Raw genomic sequence first — 19,397 nt, 5'->3', positions numbered from 1 at the left:
GATTGGTTAATTTGTAGCTGAGACCAAATTGTGAGTAGTTGAAATAAGCTTGCGAAAAATTCCCCTTTGCAAAATTCAAATGCATATTTTCCTTGGGGTAATTCTCACCGTTAAGAGTGAGCGTTATATTGGTAATATTCAAATGATTGAATATTGTTGGATCATTGTTGACTTTAGTGTAGTCACGATTTTTTTGGAAACATACAATTACATAGCAAGGGCTTTCGAGGAACGAAGAAGTCTTGACGGCCCATATTTCATTTTTTGCACCTTGTGTGAGAGCTGGCAGCATATGAAGTTCCCATTTTCTGAACGGTATGAGAATAGGAGTGTCTGCTTGGATAGCTTTCAAAAGTTGCAATTTAATTTGATCATGCGGAAAGAGTCGTTTAACTTTCAGTTCGATATTTTCAATTTCCAATTTAACTTCCGTTTTCGGTGTTAGTGCAGCAGGAGTCTCTTCTATTTTGAAACAGTTGCTATCATCTCCAGCTCGTACTAATCGAATGGTATGTTTACCGTAGGAAACACACTGATAATCGTTGAAGATATTCAAAAAATGCTTGATGGGTATGAGCATGTTGAATGTTAGATGAGTTGTGTTGATGACGCCTGTATTGTTGGGAAAAGTCCAACCGGAGGTGGCCAAGTGTTTGATATCTTCGTCGGTGTAGATGAGAAAGCCTCTAACAGTACTAACAATTCCAAGTTCACGAACTGCTTCCAATTCCTTACCACTCTGCTCATAACTAGCAGATTGAAACATGAAAGCACCAGCATTGTTTACGAATGACACCTTACCGTCCCCTTTAGTCTTCTCAACTTTTCCACTAATGAACAGCAGACTATCGTACAAAGCATCGTAGGCATCAGATTGATTGATGTTAATTTCAATAACATCGTTGTTGCGAAAAGATTTGACATATGGATAGTAGGTCCGCCATTCTATCTTTTGTATGGACTCATCGATTTGCGGTTTTCGGAAAATGTTGAACACTTGATTGGACAACATGATAACCAAGAGATTCCAGAAACAATTTATTTTCCGTTGTCAATAGTTGTCGACTAGTGAAGGTCTTGGTGAAGACTGACTTGGGGTATGGAGGTGTATTATTTTTATAGATAGTCAGCACCATACTTCCGCTTCAATTCCAAACGAATTATTATTATTTCTTCGTTTCGGAAATCAATGAGCCTAGAATGTTGGTCGAGCACTCGCAGCGTGATATTGTTTATTTCGTCTCTATGTGCAATAGGTAGGTAAATGGGGTGATTAGGTATTTCGTCAATTGCATACCCCGGATCAACACCAACAGCAAATTCGTATATCGTATGAGTCGGTGTGTCGTTGTAGAAGGCTCCAAATGTAATGTTGCTATCTATGTGTATGGTGCGTACTTTAATGATATCCACAGGTAGATCGGATTCGTGATGTAAGTTTGGTTTGAGAACAGTAGATGAAAACCCCAGTATGTGAGCCAAGCTATTTGCAGGTCGGAAATCAATCGAGTGCTTCAGACAGAATATTTCACTTTTCAGCGTACTATTATTCGGTTTCAGATAGAAAAAATCCTCAGGGTTTTCCTTGAACGTTTTAGGCGTGATGTATTTGTTTATTAATTCTTCAATGTCACCAATTTCGTAAGATCCAACAGGTATATCGATGCTTTTCTGTTTAGTTTTGTCAGCGTTTTCATACTAGTAGAATTTCGTACTTTCTTCAATGTTGGGTATACTGTTGTACGAATGGAAACTGAGCAAAGCCAAAGTATATTCAGAATCAGAATCTAATCGAATGGGTGGACTGAAATCGATGGAGAGCGTCGAAGAACGACTCGTTAGCGTTAATATCATTAACATGACTGATATAATGTCAGTATGACATCTCCTTAAATAATGATTGAAACAATAACAACAACATTTTGCATAAAAATAATTTATTTCTACAATAATAACATTCTATTTGCGAACTCACAGGACCATAATACATTGCTTTTTGTAGCGATGACGCAGCTGATGTAGGTGGTGGTACCTCATGTCGGTAATGGATGAAACATGGTAAACGAATCTGCAAAGCGAATCGATGTTGGTAGTCCTTTGGTAATCTATGCCAAACATCCAATAATTCCCAAGGTTTAGCATTCTCAATCAAATAGTCGATCGATAAAGTTTTCAATTCAGCATCGGTTAAATCTCGCAAAGATTTATCTCCAACCATTTTTGCAGACATTATGGAGCAGAAACTGTAGGCACAGATGTCCGCAATTACTCTGGTCAACATTTTGATACTGATCATTGTTATATGTAATCGTTATACCCCCTCCAAAATATCTGACCAATTCCATTGGAGGTTTGAGATTACCGAAACTATCAAAATATTGTACAGCATTGCCGTTTTTAATGTAAGCTACCCAATGAGTGCCTTTATTCAATCGAGAATCCAAGTTCAATACAGCACATTCTCGCAGTCGAGGACCACGAGTTGGTAACGTGTCACGCATAAAGACTCCACGAAAATGTGGAATTCTCATTTGACGGGCACATTTTTGAATTTCCGAATCGTATAATGCTCTATGGGGTAGCTTCAGTAGGAGTTTTTTTGCTTTTTCAAGTAAAGACCTCGCCCTTTGCGTTGCTGTTGTTTCTTTAGGAACAGACCAAATCCTCGAGGTGTTTTGCGTAGGTACAAACCGGAACCTAAATGTTCCATAGCTTTATTGTGACGTTGATCTTCTTCAAGTTTCTTTTTGGCATTTTTAGCATCTATTACGGTTTTTGCGATAGCGCCTGTTCCACCTGCCAACGAACCCAAAGCTGAAAGGGCAGCGAATATAGGGATGAGGGGAAGGATTCCTCCAGATTTTGCTTCGAATGGTATTATCCTAGGTATCAGTATATTCTTACGTCCTCCAGCTTGACTCAATGCCATTTTAGCAGCTCGCAAAGCCGAAGCACTAGATTTCTTAATATTGGTAGGATGTGGCTTCCAATTTTTAGTAATTTTTTGAAGCATATTACGTCGAAAGGACAACCCCATGCCGAGCTTACGTTTCGCTTTCATTGTTGTAGTTACGAGCCAAGCTGCAGCTTTTTCACCAAATCTAGCGTCTTTCGATTTAACGCGTTCCCAAGCTCTATTTTCCAACACTTGATCTGCTTTATGACGGTCTTCTAATGAGTCGCTTTGAGAGTACGCGATATCGTGATCTTTACAATATTCGTCCAAAGGATTTACACCGGTGTCACCGCGTTCCAATCTCTTTTTCAATTTGGTGCCTGGTCCGCAAAACTGATAACCAGGTAGATGTAATTCGAACGGGAGCTTATTGATAATCGAATTAACGACACCTGCACCGGAGTAAGTCAACATTGAGAATGATTGGGTGATGACTGTGATGTTTTTATTTATAACCGTAGCGCACTCATTACCCAGCATCACATCATGAAAGTCGTTCAACAAGACAAGACATTACCTATTGAAAATTTAGACTTTTTGAATGAAGCCAACAATAGTAGTGTAGTTGGGAAGCATGGTATATTATTACCCAATTCGTTTCGTGCAATAATTTGTGGGCCGAGTGGTTGTGGAAAGACAAACGCTATCTTAACATTGCTATTCCACCCGAATGGCGCCAAATTTGAAAATATCTACGTATATTCAAAATCATTGTATCAACCTAAATATCAAGTGGTTCAAGAAATTTTCAGTAAAGTCAAGGGGTTGGGATATTATCCGTTCAGGGAAAATGAGGATATCATAAGCCCTCACGAAGCCAAATCAAATTCCATATTCATTTTCGATGATGTCGCATGTGATGGCCAACAGAAAATTCGCGAATATTATTCTGTATGTAGGCATAAGAACATTGACGCCGCCTATCTTTGTCAGACATATTCAAAAATCCCCAAACAATTGATACGAGACAATAGCAATATGATTGTACTTTTCAAACAGGATGAAATGAATTTGAAACATGTATTCGATGAACACGTCTCTCCCGACATGTCTTTCGATGAATTCAAGAGAATGTGTGCCGAATGTTGGCAACATCGATATGGAACCGTTGTAATAATGAAAGATTTCGATAAGAATGGTGGACGTTATCGTCAAGGATTCGACAAATATATAAGTATACACAGTGCGTGATGTAGTATCATTCACCATCATGAAACCGTTGAGCAAAGAAGTTGATGTTATTCGAAAGAATAAAATCAACGGAATTGCACGCATCATTCGAAAAAAATATTTGGCTCTGAAATTGGGCAAATCCGAAGAAGATGAGTCATTGCAAAGATTTTTCAAACCTCTGTCTATTCCATTGAGGAAAATAGCTAATAAAACAGCAACACAGTCAGCTAGTACCCCATTGAAAATTGAGGCAAAAACCGAAGTCAAACAAGAGACAGTGGAAGAGCCTGAAACGACTCCATTCCAATCCCTCGTACATGTTGCAGGTACAGATGAGGATGACGACGATGATGAAAACATCTTTAGTGGGTATGCAGAAGACGAACAAGACGACAACGTTGCGTCAGGCATAAATGAACAAGTTTTAGAAGAATATATCGATCAATATCCGATAATGTCTCAACCGTACATTAAAAAACATTGGGGAAATGACAAGGAAATCGACAAAGTATACGGTCCCATATATGATGGGGTATCTTCAAAATGGTTCCTAGGCCAAAAGGAAATCGATTTTGACAAGCGTAGCGGATACATAAAATTGGCTGGGTATCACTGGAAAGGAACACCCGGTATATATGAACTGTTATTTCTCGACATGCCTGAAAATTATAACACTGAGGATTTGAATGTATACAAAAAGATTTTGAATTTATCGAGCGCTCACAAGAATTCGGCTGGGCATCTAAAAGGCACACATAGATACAAGTACACCAACATAATCAAACCGTTGTTTCCTACAGCAGGAAATCGTCGTAAAACTGGTACTGGGTTTTTTCAACCTAAAACACCTCTTACTACTACTACTGCGATGACATCATGTCTACCCAAAACGTCACCTCTTGCAATGACATTCAATACGAAACCCATTGAATACATTTATTGGGACGATCCCAACGAGCTATGCGAACGTCTCAAATTATTGCTAGCCTCTCGAGATGCAGGAAATACTTCGCACAACAATGAAATCATTGCCATTTTGAATGAACTCAAAGAGGCAAAAATAATTCTATAAGATACACTACGTTCCCCAATACATTATCATTTTCAAAATGGTTATCGATAAGTTTGGACGTAGCGACAGCAACAGAAAGCGAAAATTGCCAACGCCCTCTGGAGGATGTTTGTTGCATTATACCTCAGATGGTAATATTCATTGTGGTGATGTGAAATTGTGTCATGTGAAGAGCCCCACCACTGATTACGATGTTGCTAATAAAAAGTATGTGGATGGAACCGATAATGAACTTGCTTCATTTATATATCAACTAGCTAAGAAACACGAAAAACAAATGATCCAAGTAAATGAAAAACTAACCAAATTTCAAGGTGACATCTCCAAACAAATTACCGAAATAAATTCTACTATCAAGGAAATCAAAAAGATACAAAATAAAGTTCAAGCAAAACCATAATAAAAGAGCGGGGTTCACACATCTTCCCCATCAGTCGTCATGACTTCCAAAGACAAGATTCAACTTGTCAACGAACTACATAAACCAATTAGAAAAAATTATCCTCGACGCCGTACAGTTATCAAAGGAATAGATGACTTATGGCAGATGGACTTGGCTGAGATGAGATCGTTCGCTCACCAAAATCGAAATTTCAAACTGATTCTAGTCGTCATAGATTGTTTTTCGAAATTTGTGTGGACTCGACCACTGAAATCAAAAACGGGAGAGGAAATTACGAAAACGTTTGCAGATATCTTGACACATACGAAACGTTGTCCAAAAAATTTACAAACCGATCAAGGTAAAGAATTTTACAACAATAAGTTTCAAACTTTGATGAAAAAACATGGAATAAATCACTACAATACGTACAGTATCACGAAGGCTTCTATGGCTGAACGTATCATTAGAACGTTAAAAGAAAGACTTTTCAAATATTTTAGTCTGAATGGCACCTACAATTGGTTGAATGTCTTGCCTGAAATCACAAAATCCTACAATGATACGCGACACTCGAAGACGGGCGTATAGCCTTTTTCAAAAACGTGTTTCGCCTTACTGATTCGTACATCACCGACTTTGAATTTTCTTGGTCCAGCTATTTTCACATGGGTGTATGTTGATTTGAGAATTTGTTTTTCGTTAGTTTTGGTAATTTTCGAAGGTTGTATGCCCGTCTTCGAGTGTCGCGTATCATTGTAGGATTTTGTGATTTCAGGCAAGACATTCAACCATTTGTAGGTGCCATTCAGACTAAAATATTTGAAAAGTCTTTCTTTTAATGTTCTAATGATACGTTCAGCCATAGAAGCCTTCGTGATACTGTACGTATTGTAGTGATTTATTCCATGTTTTTTCATCAAAGTTTGAAACTTATTGTTGTAAAATTCTTTACCTTGATCGGTTTGTAAATTTTTTGGACAACGTTTCGTATGTGTCAAGATATCTGCAAACGTTTTCGTAATTTCCTCTCCCGTTTTTGATTTCAGTGGTCGAGTCCACACAAATTTCGAAAAACAATCTATGACGACTAGAATCAGTTTGAAATTTCGATTTTGGTGAGCGAACGATCTCATCTCAGCCAAGTCCATCTGCCATAAGTCATCTATTCCTTTGATAACTGTACGGCGTCGAGGATAATTTTTTCTAATTGGTTTATGTAGTTCGTTGACAAGTTGAATCTTGTCTTTGGAAGTCATGACGACTGATGGGGAAGATGTGTGAACCCCGCTCTTTTATTATGGTTTTGCTTGAACTTTATTTTGTATCTTTTTGATTTCCTTGATAGTAGAATTTATTTCGGTAATTTGTTTGGAGATGTCACCTTGAAATTTGGTTAGTTTTTCATTTACTTGGATCATTTGTTTTTCGTGTTTCTTAGCTAGTTGATATATAAATGAAGCAAGTTCATTATCGGTTCCATCCACATACTTTTTATTAGCAACATCGTAATCAGTGGTGGGGCTATTCACATGACACAATTTCACATCACCACAATGAATATTACCATCTGAGGTATAATGCAACAAACATCCTCCAGAGGGCGTTGGCAATTTTCGCTTTCTGTTGCTGTCGCTACGTCCAAACTTATCGATAACCATTTTGAAAATGATAATGTATTGGGGAACGTAGTGTATCTTATAGAATTATTTTTGCCTCTTTGAGTTCATTCAAAATGGCAATGATTTCATTGTTGTGCGAAGTATTTCCTGCATCTCGAGAGGCTAGCAATAATTTGAGACGTCGCATAGCTCGTTGGGATCGTCCCAATAAATGTATTCAATGGGTTTCGTATTGAATGTCATTGCAAGAGGTGACGTTTTGGGTAGACATGATGTCATCGCAGTAGTAGTAGTAAGAGGTGTTTTAGGTTGAAAAAACCCAGTACCAGTTTTACGACGATTTCCTGCTGTAGGAAACAACGGTTTGATTATGTTGGTGTACTTGTATCTATGTGTGCCTTTTAGATGCCCAGCCGAATTCTTGTGAGCGCTCGATAAATTCAAAATATTTTTGTATACATTCAAATCCTCAGTGTTATAATTTTCAGGCATGTCGAGAAATAACAGTTCATATATACCGGGTGTTCCTTTCCAGTGATACCCAGCCAATTTTATGTATCCGCTACGCTTGTCAAAATCGATTTCCTTTTGGCCTAGGAACCATTTTGAAGATACCCCATCATATATGGGACCGTATACTTTGTCGATTTCCTTGTCATTTCCCCAATGTTTTTTAATGTACGGTTGAGACATTATCGGATATTGATCGATATATTCTTCTAAAACTTGTTCATTTATGCCTGACGCAACGTTGTCGTCTTGTTCGTCTTCTGCATACCCACTAAAGATGTTTTCATCATCGTCGTCATCCTCATCTGTACCTGCAACATGTACGAGGGATTGGAATGGAGTCGTTTCAGGCTCTTCCACTGTCTCTTGTTTGACTTCGGTTTTTGCCTCAATTTTCAATGGGGTACTAGCTGACTGTGTTGCTGTTTTATTAGCTATTTTCCTCAATGGAATAGACAGAGGTTTGAAAAATCTTTGCAATGACTCATCTTCTTCGGATTTGCCCAATTTCAGAGCCAAATATTTTTTTCGAATGATGCGTGCAATTCCGTTGATTTTATTCTTTCGAATAACATCAACTTCTTTGCTCAACGGTTTCATGATGGTGAATGATACTACATCACGCACTGTGTATACTTATATATTTGTCGAATCCTTGACGATAACGTCCACCATTCTTATCGAAATCTTTCATTATTACAACGGTTCCATATCGATGTTGCCAACATTCGGCACACATTCTCTTGAATTCATCGAAAGACATGTCGGGAGAGACGTGTTCATCGAATACATGTTTCAAATTCATTTCATCCTGTTTGAAAAGTACAATCATATTGCTATTGTCTCGTATCAATTGTTTGGGGATTTTTGAATATGTCTGACAAAGATAGGCGGCGTCAATGTTCTTATGCCTACATACAGAATAATATTCGCGAATTTTCTGTTGGCCATCACATGCGACATCATCGAAAATGAATATGGAATTTGATTTGGCTTCGTGAGGGCTTATGATATCCTCATTTTCCCTGAACGGATAATATCCCAACCCCTTGACTTTACTGAAAATTTCTTGAACCACTTGATATTTAGGTTGATACAATGATTTTGAATATACGTAGATATTTTCAAATTTGGCGCCATTCGGGTGGAATAGCAATGTTAAGATAGCGTTTGTCTTTCCACAACCACTCGGCCCACAAATTATTGCACGAAACGAATTGGGTAATAATATACCATGCTTCCCAACTACACTACTATTGTTGGCTTCATTCAAAAAGTCTAAATTTTCAATAGGTAATGTCTTGTCTTGTTGAACGACTTTCATGATGTGATGCTGGGTAATGAGTGCGCTACGGTTATAAATAAAAACATCACAGTCATCACCCAATCATTCTCAATGTTGACTTACTCCGGTGCAGGTGTCGTTAATTCGATTATCAATAAGCTCCCGTTCGAATTACATCTACCTGGTTATCAGTTTTGCGGACCAGGCACCAAATTGAAAAAGAGATTGGAACGCGGTGACACCGGTGTAAATCCTTTGGACGAATATTGTAAAGATCACGATATCGCGTACTCTCAAAGCGACTCATTAGAAGACCGTCATAAAGCAGATCAAGTGTTGGAAAATAGAGCTTGGGAACGCGTTAAATCGAAAGACGCTAGATTTGGTGAAAAAGCTGCAGCTTGGCTCGTAACTACAACAATGAAAGCGAAACGTAAGCTCGGCATGGGGTTGTCCTTTCGACGTAATATGCTTCAAAAAATTACTAAAAATTGGAAGCCACATCCTACCAATATTAAGAAATCTAGTGCTTCGGCTTTGCGAGCTGCTAAAATGGCATTGAGTCAAGCTGGAGGACGTAAGAATATACTGATACCTAGGATAATACCATTCGAAGCAAAATCTGGAGGAATCCTTCCCCTCATCCCTATATTCGCTGCCCTTTCAGCTTTGGGTTCGTTGGCAGGTGGAACAGGCGCTATCGCAAAAACCGTAATAGATGCTAAAAATGCCAAAAAGAAACTTGAAGAAGATCAACGTCACAATAAAGCTATGGAACATTTAGGTTCCGGTTTGTACCTACGCAAAACACCTCGAGGATTTGGTCTGTTCCTAAAGAAACAACAGCAACGCAAAGGGCGAGGTCTTTACTTGAAAAAGCAAAAAAACTCCTACTGAAGCTACCCCATAGAGCATTATACGATTCGGAAATTCAAAAATGTGCCCGTCAAATGAGAATTCCACATTTTCGTGGAGTCTTTATGCGTGACACGTTACCAACTCGTGGTCCTCGACTGCGAGAATGTGCTGTATTGAACTTGGATTCTCGATTGAATAAAGGCACTCATTGGGTAGCTTACATTAAAAACGGCAATGCTGTACAATATTTTGATAGTTTCGGTAATCTCAAACCTCCAATGGAATTGGTCAGATATTTTGGAGGGGGTATAACGATTACATATAACAATGATCAGTATCAAAATGTTGACCAGAGTAATTGCGGACATCTGTGCCTACAGTTTCTGCTCCATAATGTCTGCAAAAATGGTTGGAGATAAATCTTTGCGAGATTTAACCGATGCTGAATTGAAAACTTTATCGATCGACTATTTGATTGAGAATGCTAAACCTTGGGAATTATTGGATGTTTGGCATAGATTACCAAAGGACTACCAACATCGATTCGCTTTGCAGATTCGTTTACCATGTTTCATCCATTACCGACATGAGGTACCACCACCTACATCAGCTGCGTCATCGCTACAAAAAGCAATGTATTATGGTCCTGTGAGTTCGCAAATAGAATGTTATTATTGTAGAAATAAATTATTTTTATGCAAAATGTTGTTGTTATTGTTTCAATCATTATTTAAGGAGATGTCATACTGACATTATATCAGTCATGTTAATGATATTAACGCTAACGAGTCGTTCTTCGACGCTCTCCATCGATTTCAGTCCACCCATTCGATTAGATTCTGATTCTGAATATACTTTGGCTTTGCTCAGTTTCCATTCGTACAACAGTATACCCAACATTGAAGAAAGTACGAAATTCTACTACTATGAAAACGCTGACAAAACTAAACAGAAAAGCATCGATATACCTGTTGGATCTTACGAAATTGGTGACATTGAAGAATTAATAAACAAATACATCACGCCTAAAACGTTCAAGGAAAACCCTGAGGATTTTTTCTATCTGAAACCGAATAATAGTACGCTGAAAAGTGAAATATTCTGTCTGAAGCACTCGATTGATTTCCGACCTGCAAATAGCTTGGCTCACATACTGGGGTTTTCATCTACTGTTCTCAAACCAAACTTACATCACGAATCCGATCTACCTGTGGATATCATTAAAGTACGCACCATACACATAGATAGCAACATTACATTTGGAGCCTTCTACAACGACACACCGACTCATACGATATACGAATTTGCTGTTGGTGTTGATCCGGGGTATGCAATTGACGAAATACCTAATCACCCCATTTACCTACCTATTGCACATAGAGACGAAATAAACAATATCACGCTGCGAGTGCTCGACCAACATTCTAGGCTCATTGATTTCCGAAACGAAGAAATAATAATAATTCGTTTGGAATTGAAGCGGAAGTATGGTGCTGACTATCTATAAAAATAATACACCTCCATACCCCAAGTCAGTCTTCACCAAGACCTTCACTAGTCGACAACTATTGACAACGGAAAATAAATTGTTTCTGGAATCTCTTGGTTATCATGTTGTCCAATCAAGTGTTCAACATTTTCCGAAAACCGCAAATCGATGAGTCCATACAAAAGATAGAATGGCGGACCTACTATCCATATGTCAAATCTTTTCGCAACAACGATGTTATTGAAATTAACATCAATCAATCTGATGCCTACGATGCTTTGTACGATAGTCTGCTGTTCATTAGTGGAAAAGTTGAGAAGACTAAAGGGGACGGTAAGGTGTCATTCGTAAACAATGCTGGTGCTTTCATGTTTCAATCTGCTAGTTATGAGCAGAGTGGTAAGGAATTGGAAGCAGTTCGTGAACTTGGAATTGTTAGTACTGTTAGAGGCTTTCTCATCTACACCGACGAAGATATCAAACACTTGGCCACCTCCGGTTGGACTTTTCCCAACAATACAGGCGTCATCAACACAACTCATCTAACATTCAACATGCTCATACCCATCAAGCATTTTTTGAATATCTTCAACGATTATCAGTGTGTTTCCTACGGTAAACATACCATTCGATTAGTACGAGCTGGAGATGATAGCAACTGTTTCAAAATAGAAGAGACTCCTGCTGCACTAACACCGAAAACGGAAGTTAAATTGGAAATTGAAAATATCGAACTGAAAGTTAAACGACTCTTTCCGCATGATCAAATTAAATTGCAACTTTTGAAAGCTATCCAAGCAGACACTCCTATTCTCATACCGTTCAGAAAATGGGAACTTCATATGCTGCCAGCTCTCACACAAGGTGCAAAAAATGAAATATGGGCCGTCAAGACTTCTTCGTTCCTCGAAAGCCCTTGCTATGTAATTGTATGTTTCCAAAAAAATCGTGACTACACTAAAGTCAACAATGATCCAACAATATTCAATCATTTGAATATTACCAATATAACGCTCACTCTTAACGGTGAGAATTACCCCAAGGAAAATATGCATTTGAATTTTGCAAAGGGGAATTTTTCGCAAGCTTATTTCAACTACTCACAATTTGGTCTCAGCTACAAATTAACCAATCAACATAATCCTCTTCTCACTTCCACCGTCTTCACGGACAAAGCTCTCTTTGTCATCGATTGTTCCAGAAGGGATGAGAGCATCAAAAGTTCCAGTGTTGATGTATTTGATGTGATTTTGCTTCAGTATCAATCGAAGAGTCAACATGAGAGTAGCTGTTGTAGATATTCAAGGCTTCACCGTCGAGCAAAAATTCCATCCTAAAGAAATAGCCATTAGGATTGGAATTCAGTGTAGTAACTTTTTACTGCTGCCAAACACACCATTTTCCAGTTTGAGTAAAGAAGATCGTCGTACCGCCTGTTACTTGGAGCGAAACATTCACGGATTGAGGTATTCCTCTGGCTTTGTGGAATATAATCAATTGGATGCCATCCTCATGGAGAATCTACAAGGTGTCGATGTCATTTATGTGCGAGGACATCAAAAATATGACTTTCTAACTGAAAAATTTCACGAGTTGAATATACCGACACGCGTTGTGAATTTGGAGGGCTATGACAATACAACATGGATGGTTCCCACATTCGACAACAACGAAGGTGCCTCACCCTGTATGCATCACATTCGCAAGCGAACCAACTACAATTGCAGTCTCCGAAACGTAGATATTTTATACAAATGGCTTTGTGATATATTACCAAATCATTTCTTCTTTTTCATCTAACCTCACCGCCTTATGATACCCTCAACAAAAAATAGAAAACGTATGCAAAACGTTCGAAAGCGCACGAAAAACGATCGAAAGCGCACGAAAAACGACCGTAAACGCACGTAAAACGGTCGAAAACGCACGAAAAACGATCGTAAACGCACGAAAAACGATCGAAAACGCACGAAAAACCACGTATTTTGAAATGTCATTGTCGAATACTTCGCTCTCCCATTACCCTCACGTTGAGTTCACAACGCTTAACCTCTCGACACTTTTGAATCTCCTCTTTCTCCTGATGATACTAACTTGGTTAACAAAGATAGGAGACGTAGTGCCCTTTTGGCATGTTGGAATGCTAGACTTCTGTTGAACCGACATGTTTTTTCTTAAATGGTATATTTTGACGCACCCTGTACACTTCGACGTCATGTTTGTTTTCAATGATGTATTTTGAGACACCCCGTATACAATGACGGATCACAGGTTGTCATATTTTTTCTTAAATCTGATTCATTATTATAAAATATATCATTTTCGCGCTTCCAATTTTCGTCGAGTAGTTCACGATTAATTCCAAAACCGGCAATGCTACATTACTCCATAAACATTGATTTATTGTACAGGCAACGCCGAACCTGCCATGCTGGCATGTATTCACATTTGACAGATGCCGTCTTATGAGTCTAGTGTTTACAGTGTCCTTCTTCAACCAATAGATAGTTCAGCTAGTGACTCATAGATGACTCTGTGTGTTCTATAACTTAATTTTCAAACCGGCAACGCTACATTACTCCATAAACATTGATTTATTGTACAACTGGCAACACCTGCTTGCACTAGCAACCGGTAAAACCTCAATCTCCATCTCTCTTTGCATCGATTACGTCACACGCGCCTCTCGCTCTTACACACACATACACATCTTTACATGAAATATTAATTATTTCCCAAATCTAAGTATATTTTCCTATCTTCAATATGATAATGACGATTACATTCTACGGAAATCAAAAATAAAAATGCTGTCAAGTATAATGAATGAGTCAATTTCGGTCCCGACAAAACTAACGCTATAAATACCCAACATTCGCAGTTAACTTCAATATCTTACGATGGTGTAGAGGCTAAGGACAATGTCTACGGCGCGGACGACCCAGGTTCGAATCCCATAACTATAAACTTTTTTTATTTAAAATCACGTGACTGGAACGTGACAAGGGGGCCGAGGGGTTAGGTGGGGTACCAAGAAGGCCTGAGCGGTGATGTGGAGTACCAGTTGGATGACTGGCTGTCTGTCTCGCTCCGGCTGTCTGTCTGGCTCAATCGGGGCCGCTTCTACTCTGCATTACCGTGACAAAGCGATGCTACGACAACAGGGCGCCTGATAACTCGAAGGTTCCGTAGAGACAGCTGATAGGCTCAATGTCATTCATCCTCTCGGCACGGATACATACCTTATGATTAAACGATCGTTGGGATGCCATTCAGTTAGGGAATAAAGGAACCACAAGTGATTCTATCATTCCCGTATCCAGCGGAGATACGTGGAAGCAGGCATCCGATGGCCGTTTTGCTGAACCCCCACATCCTAAGCCAATGCACTCGCCAAAAACAGCGTGCACAGCGGTTCAGGCAGTGAAAGATGAACAAGGAAAGCCAACCCGCAATCGGTGGTACTTAGTTGAACCACGAATGCATTGTTGGACTTGGTTGTTCTTGAAGGGCATACCTGACGTCATCTATGAGATTGTCAGAAGACCATGTTCACGAAAATCAGATTAATGAGCTCCGAAAAGGATTCGTGTCAAAGCCTAGCTCCGACATTAGTCATCGAACAATATTCGTTCTCTGTATCTTGTGTGTTGATGGATCAAGAATACTTCCTTTTTGGGGTCTGCTTTCAACTAGTTTCCTTGTCAATAGAAGTTGTAGAGAAAGAAAGCGGCGGGCGATGTTAACGATTGGCTTTGCAACGACCGAATTCGGAAGCTTGTCTTTTGTGGACAACTAATTCCAACATTCACCAGACGCCGCGAAACAGCTGTTTCGCGGCCAATATTTCATTTTGGGTTCTAATCTCACATCAAAGTTAAGTTTGTAAATCCTCATGCCATACTCTGTCAAATTTCAGTGACTTATTTAGAGAAACAGTTTGAAATCCTCCATACTCTGAATTGAAACGAGTATATTTCAAGGATATAATAGATTTTGGAAAAATACTTTCTGATTTTCACTTCTCCATTTTCATACAAAACACTGTGGCGTTTCTATAAATGATTTTCGTATATTTCAATGTTCATATGACATTAGTTGTTTCGAGAGTATTTTTAATTTCGTATGATTCAATGTTCATATGACAGTAGTTGTTTTGGGAGTACTTTTTCTTCCAGTTTGTTTCTGAAAGTCACTTCTATGCATGATCTACAACTTATTGTGGAGAGTTTATTTTGAAATTAATTGCTCTCTTTCGTCGAAAGTTTTCCAGAATTTTTTTTGTATGGTACTGAAGAAGTGAAAACCAAAAATTCTTTCCCCATACTCTTTCATTATATTATTCCAAAAATGGTGGACATACATAACGGGCAACCTATTTTGATGGAGACGTTAGAACTTTCCAAGTATTTATAAATGTGTATATTGATGTTTGTTTGAAGGTGATTGACAATGTTTCATGATGAATTTCATTAGTTCGGATTTCCATTGTCTGATATTATATAAAATGATTGGAAATCCCTGAAAGAACTAATAAAAAAGGAGAATTACAAATGTTGTAACCTTTTTTTTTATATCAAAAGGTACACTTGCACGGAGCTCTTAGTCAGGAAGCTTCTTTGGGTCGTGAGTAGGAGGAAACTGAAAAAATTTGATGTTGAATCGGGCGCCACCGGATTTAAAACAGTAGTATTTCAGAATTTTGCCAACCACGAAAAACAAAATTCATATTATATGACGTAAAAAAAAACTATCCAGTGATTACATAAAATATTCCACTATCTCTGTTGAAAAACGAAAACAACATTAAAATAAAATATCATTTAATAATTCGAACATTCAAATAATCAAATGTTTAGGAGAATCTAAGTTAGATATGATCAACATTTATATTATATAACTCGCCTGTAAGTAATTATTTTAAATGAATTGCACGTGATAAATATATCAGTGCCAATAATTTTTCATTATCAGTTACGGAGGAGAAAATAATAATATCATCTAATAATCGGTAATCAAATAAAAAAATAATGAATCAGGAAATATCGAAAATCAGGCCTTAATTTCCCTCGATGTATGATGGTGCTTGGAGTTCTTGGTAATGTCCTAAAGAGATGACGACAACTTGTAGCAGTGCTCTTATAAAAAAATGTTCTACTGTTACATGAATATGGAGTAGAGGAGTTCTCAGGAAATGTAGAAATATGATTCTGCCAATTAGTACCAATACTTCGGATTCGGCTGACGAAGGTGATTCGGATACTGGAGTCGATCGAACTTGTTATATAACAAATTCTGAAGTCGGAAGCTTTTCTCAGCTGACTGAGTTGGTACTCTCCAGAAGAAACTCCCACTAAAGGAAGGTTTCTATTCCAAATAGGTATAAAACCTACTATTAAATGATCTACAAATTGATGAAAGAGCAATAGTCATACAGCATAACAAATCCAATTAAGAAATAATGCATAAACGCAATTTGCTGAGGCAGAGAGAGGCAAAGCCGCTTATCATATCACATCACCTTGGTAACTATCCACAATATTCAAAAATATTTTCATAGGACAGAAATGGAGTTTGGGATTCGGAAGAGTGAAGTCGTGTGCCATCTAATAGAGACAGGTAGAACTTGGAATGTTTTAGGTATAGACAACATAATAAATGATAAATATTAAGTTCGAATTCATTGTTGGCTGGTGGCACCTATCAGTAAAGAGCATCAGTAGGACAGTACGAAATGAATTGATCGTGATCGAATAGGACAGTACGAAATGAATTGATCGTGATCGAATATGACATGTATACAGGCAATTTCATGAAATAGTTCGCGTTATACTCTGAACAAAAAAAACGTTACAATGAATAGCTGAAAATAAAAAATCTGAAATGAAATAATAGTGGAATAAAATAAAAGTAGAAATAGAACAATTGAGTTCCATTGTTAGCATTGGAAGTGCAAGCACTGCTTGCATTTCCCTACATCAGAGGATTTTCGGAAAGGACAAGAAGAATTGGGTCTAAGTACAACATCAGAACATGCTTCAGATCCGGAAACACTATCCGTAGTAGCCTCACGAGAAGCAGGCCACCGACCGCGGACTGCGATTACAAGAAATGCATTTACCGGATACCCTATGACTGCGGAAAATCCTATTTCGGTGAAACTAAGAGGTCATTGAATGTTCCCATTGCCGAGCACAAGAAACACACACAGCGAGGGCGAACCAGCAAATCAGGAAAATAGTAGAGCATGTTTGGACCCATCAATGGCCAACTGCCGCCAAACAGTCAACTTCCACTAAACCGGTGAAGCGGAAAAAGGAAAGCGGAGATTAAGTGAAAGTACTTGAATGACCCATAAATCGTCATCTCTCAGAGAAATTAGCCCAGTCATCACTCGAAGAGTGTATACTAACCATCGAAACGTCGTGAAGTAACTTGGATTGGAATCTCTTAATTTTTTTATTTTTATATTTTCATTTTTTGTTCAATTGTTTTATCTTTACTTGTATTTAATTTCACTATCATTTCATTTTATTTTTTTTTGTTTAATGTAATTGTTATTATTTTCAGCTAATCATTTTTAATTCTTCTTTTTTATTAGTTCTTTCAGATATTTCAAATCATGTTATATAATATCAGACAATGGAAGTCCGAACTAATGAAATTCGTGCACCTTTATTGATTTTCCGCTTTCTCTACCGCTTTCACTACCGATAGTGAAGTGACTGGTAAGCGTTTGTAAGATTCTCATCAATCTTTCAAGAACAGCTTGGTCTCGGGCGGTTTTCTTACAAAAAACATGTACCTTTTGATTGTGAGAGAGCCTAAAATATCTAAAAAACTCTGAGTGAGTTCGTTGGCGTTTTTGTCAGGTACCATGACATATACTTCAATTAAGACCATAAACCAATGGGAATTTGAAACTATCAGATGCAAATCTCCATTTCAGATAACCATTAATTTTTTTCTACAAAGTGAACTGGGTTGTTCGCATACTTTTTGAAAAGGCAGAACATGACAAGAATTACACAATACTCACCTTCGAATCTTTACGAAATAACGGTTCTTGATTCTGAAGCAAGGTTTTCTGGAATGGTCTACTTTGAATAACCCACTGTATTCGAATTGTTTCTTTCAATATTATGAGTCGATTTTGATTCTGAAATTTCAATATTAGTTCTTGATTGATTTTACCGATACTTAATTGATATCTTTGATTACTAGGAATTAAATGGAAAAAACACTTTTTTTTTTGAATATCCACAATATACTACTACTTGTAACATGTCTGTACATTCACTGAATACCATTTTTGTTTAAGGAAGCTAGAGGAATAGTGAAACGCGTCACATATTACAAGTAGTTATATGTTATTGTTTTTTTTTTCATTCAATTCCTAGTAATGTAAGTTGCATATTTTTTCATTAGAAAAGTGTACTGTAATGAATCAAATTATTTCAACATTTTGTTTCTAACAGAAGGTAACATTTGTGTCAACTGTCGATTTCAGTTTCTTGTCTTGTCTTCCTCCATTTATTTTCTTCATAATATATCCGTTGATTAGAAAAAAGATGAAGTGTGTATGCTGATTATTTTTGTGGAGAAGTCATAAACTGTTGAATTTTATCCTCCATATTAAAGTTTTATTCGATGTAGAGAGTCCAAATTCCAATTTTATTGGAAGCAATTGGAAAAAAAACAATAGAAAATAAATCTTTTAGAATATCTGTGAACGATAGAAATGCAAACATTGTCAGGTTTACATCCTAATCAATCATTTCAAAACCTGCCATCAGTTGAATTCAGTTAATGGTTCAATTGCAATCAGGATCATATAAGTTTCTTTCTGCAGGAATAACATCAAAAGAAGATGACAGATTGATAATGAAGCACAATTTGGATAGGTTACTCGAAAGGTATAATTTTGGATTGAAAAGGCCAGAAAGATTAGACGTCAAAAAACCAGGTCCACCGTTCAACCCCGTTCAAAATTTGTGTCAACTGTTGATTTCAGTTTCTTGTCTTGTCTTCCTCCATTCTTTTTTCTTCG

At 37.7% G+C, this 19,397-nt stretch overlaps 1 protein-coding gene across 2 annotated transcripts in view; it reads left to right on the top strand.

Annotated features, from left to right (window-relative positions):
* IA-2 (tyrosine phosphatase IA-2) overlaps positions 1-19,397 on the top strand; it is a 97,877-nt gene that overhangs the window by 51,839 nt on the left and 26,641 nt on the right. The gene's annotated exons all lie outside the window — the stretch shown is intronic.

This window comes from Leptinotarsa decemlineata, unplaced genomic scaffold, assembly GCF_025532065.1.
Source record: "Leptinotarsa decemlineata unplaced genomic scaffold, Ldec_3_MD MMD2_tig00026294_RagTag_RagTag, whole genome shotgun sequence".
NCBI lineage: Eukaryota > Metazoa > Arthropoda > Insecta > Coleoptera > Chrysomelidae > Leptinotarsa > Leptinotarsa decemlineata.
Note: the sequence above shows the minus strand (reverse complement) of the source record. Positions and strands in the feature narration are given on the sequence as shown.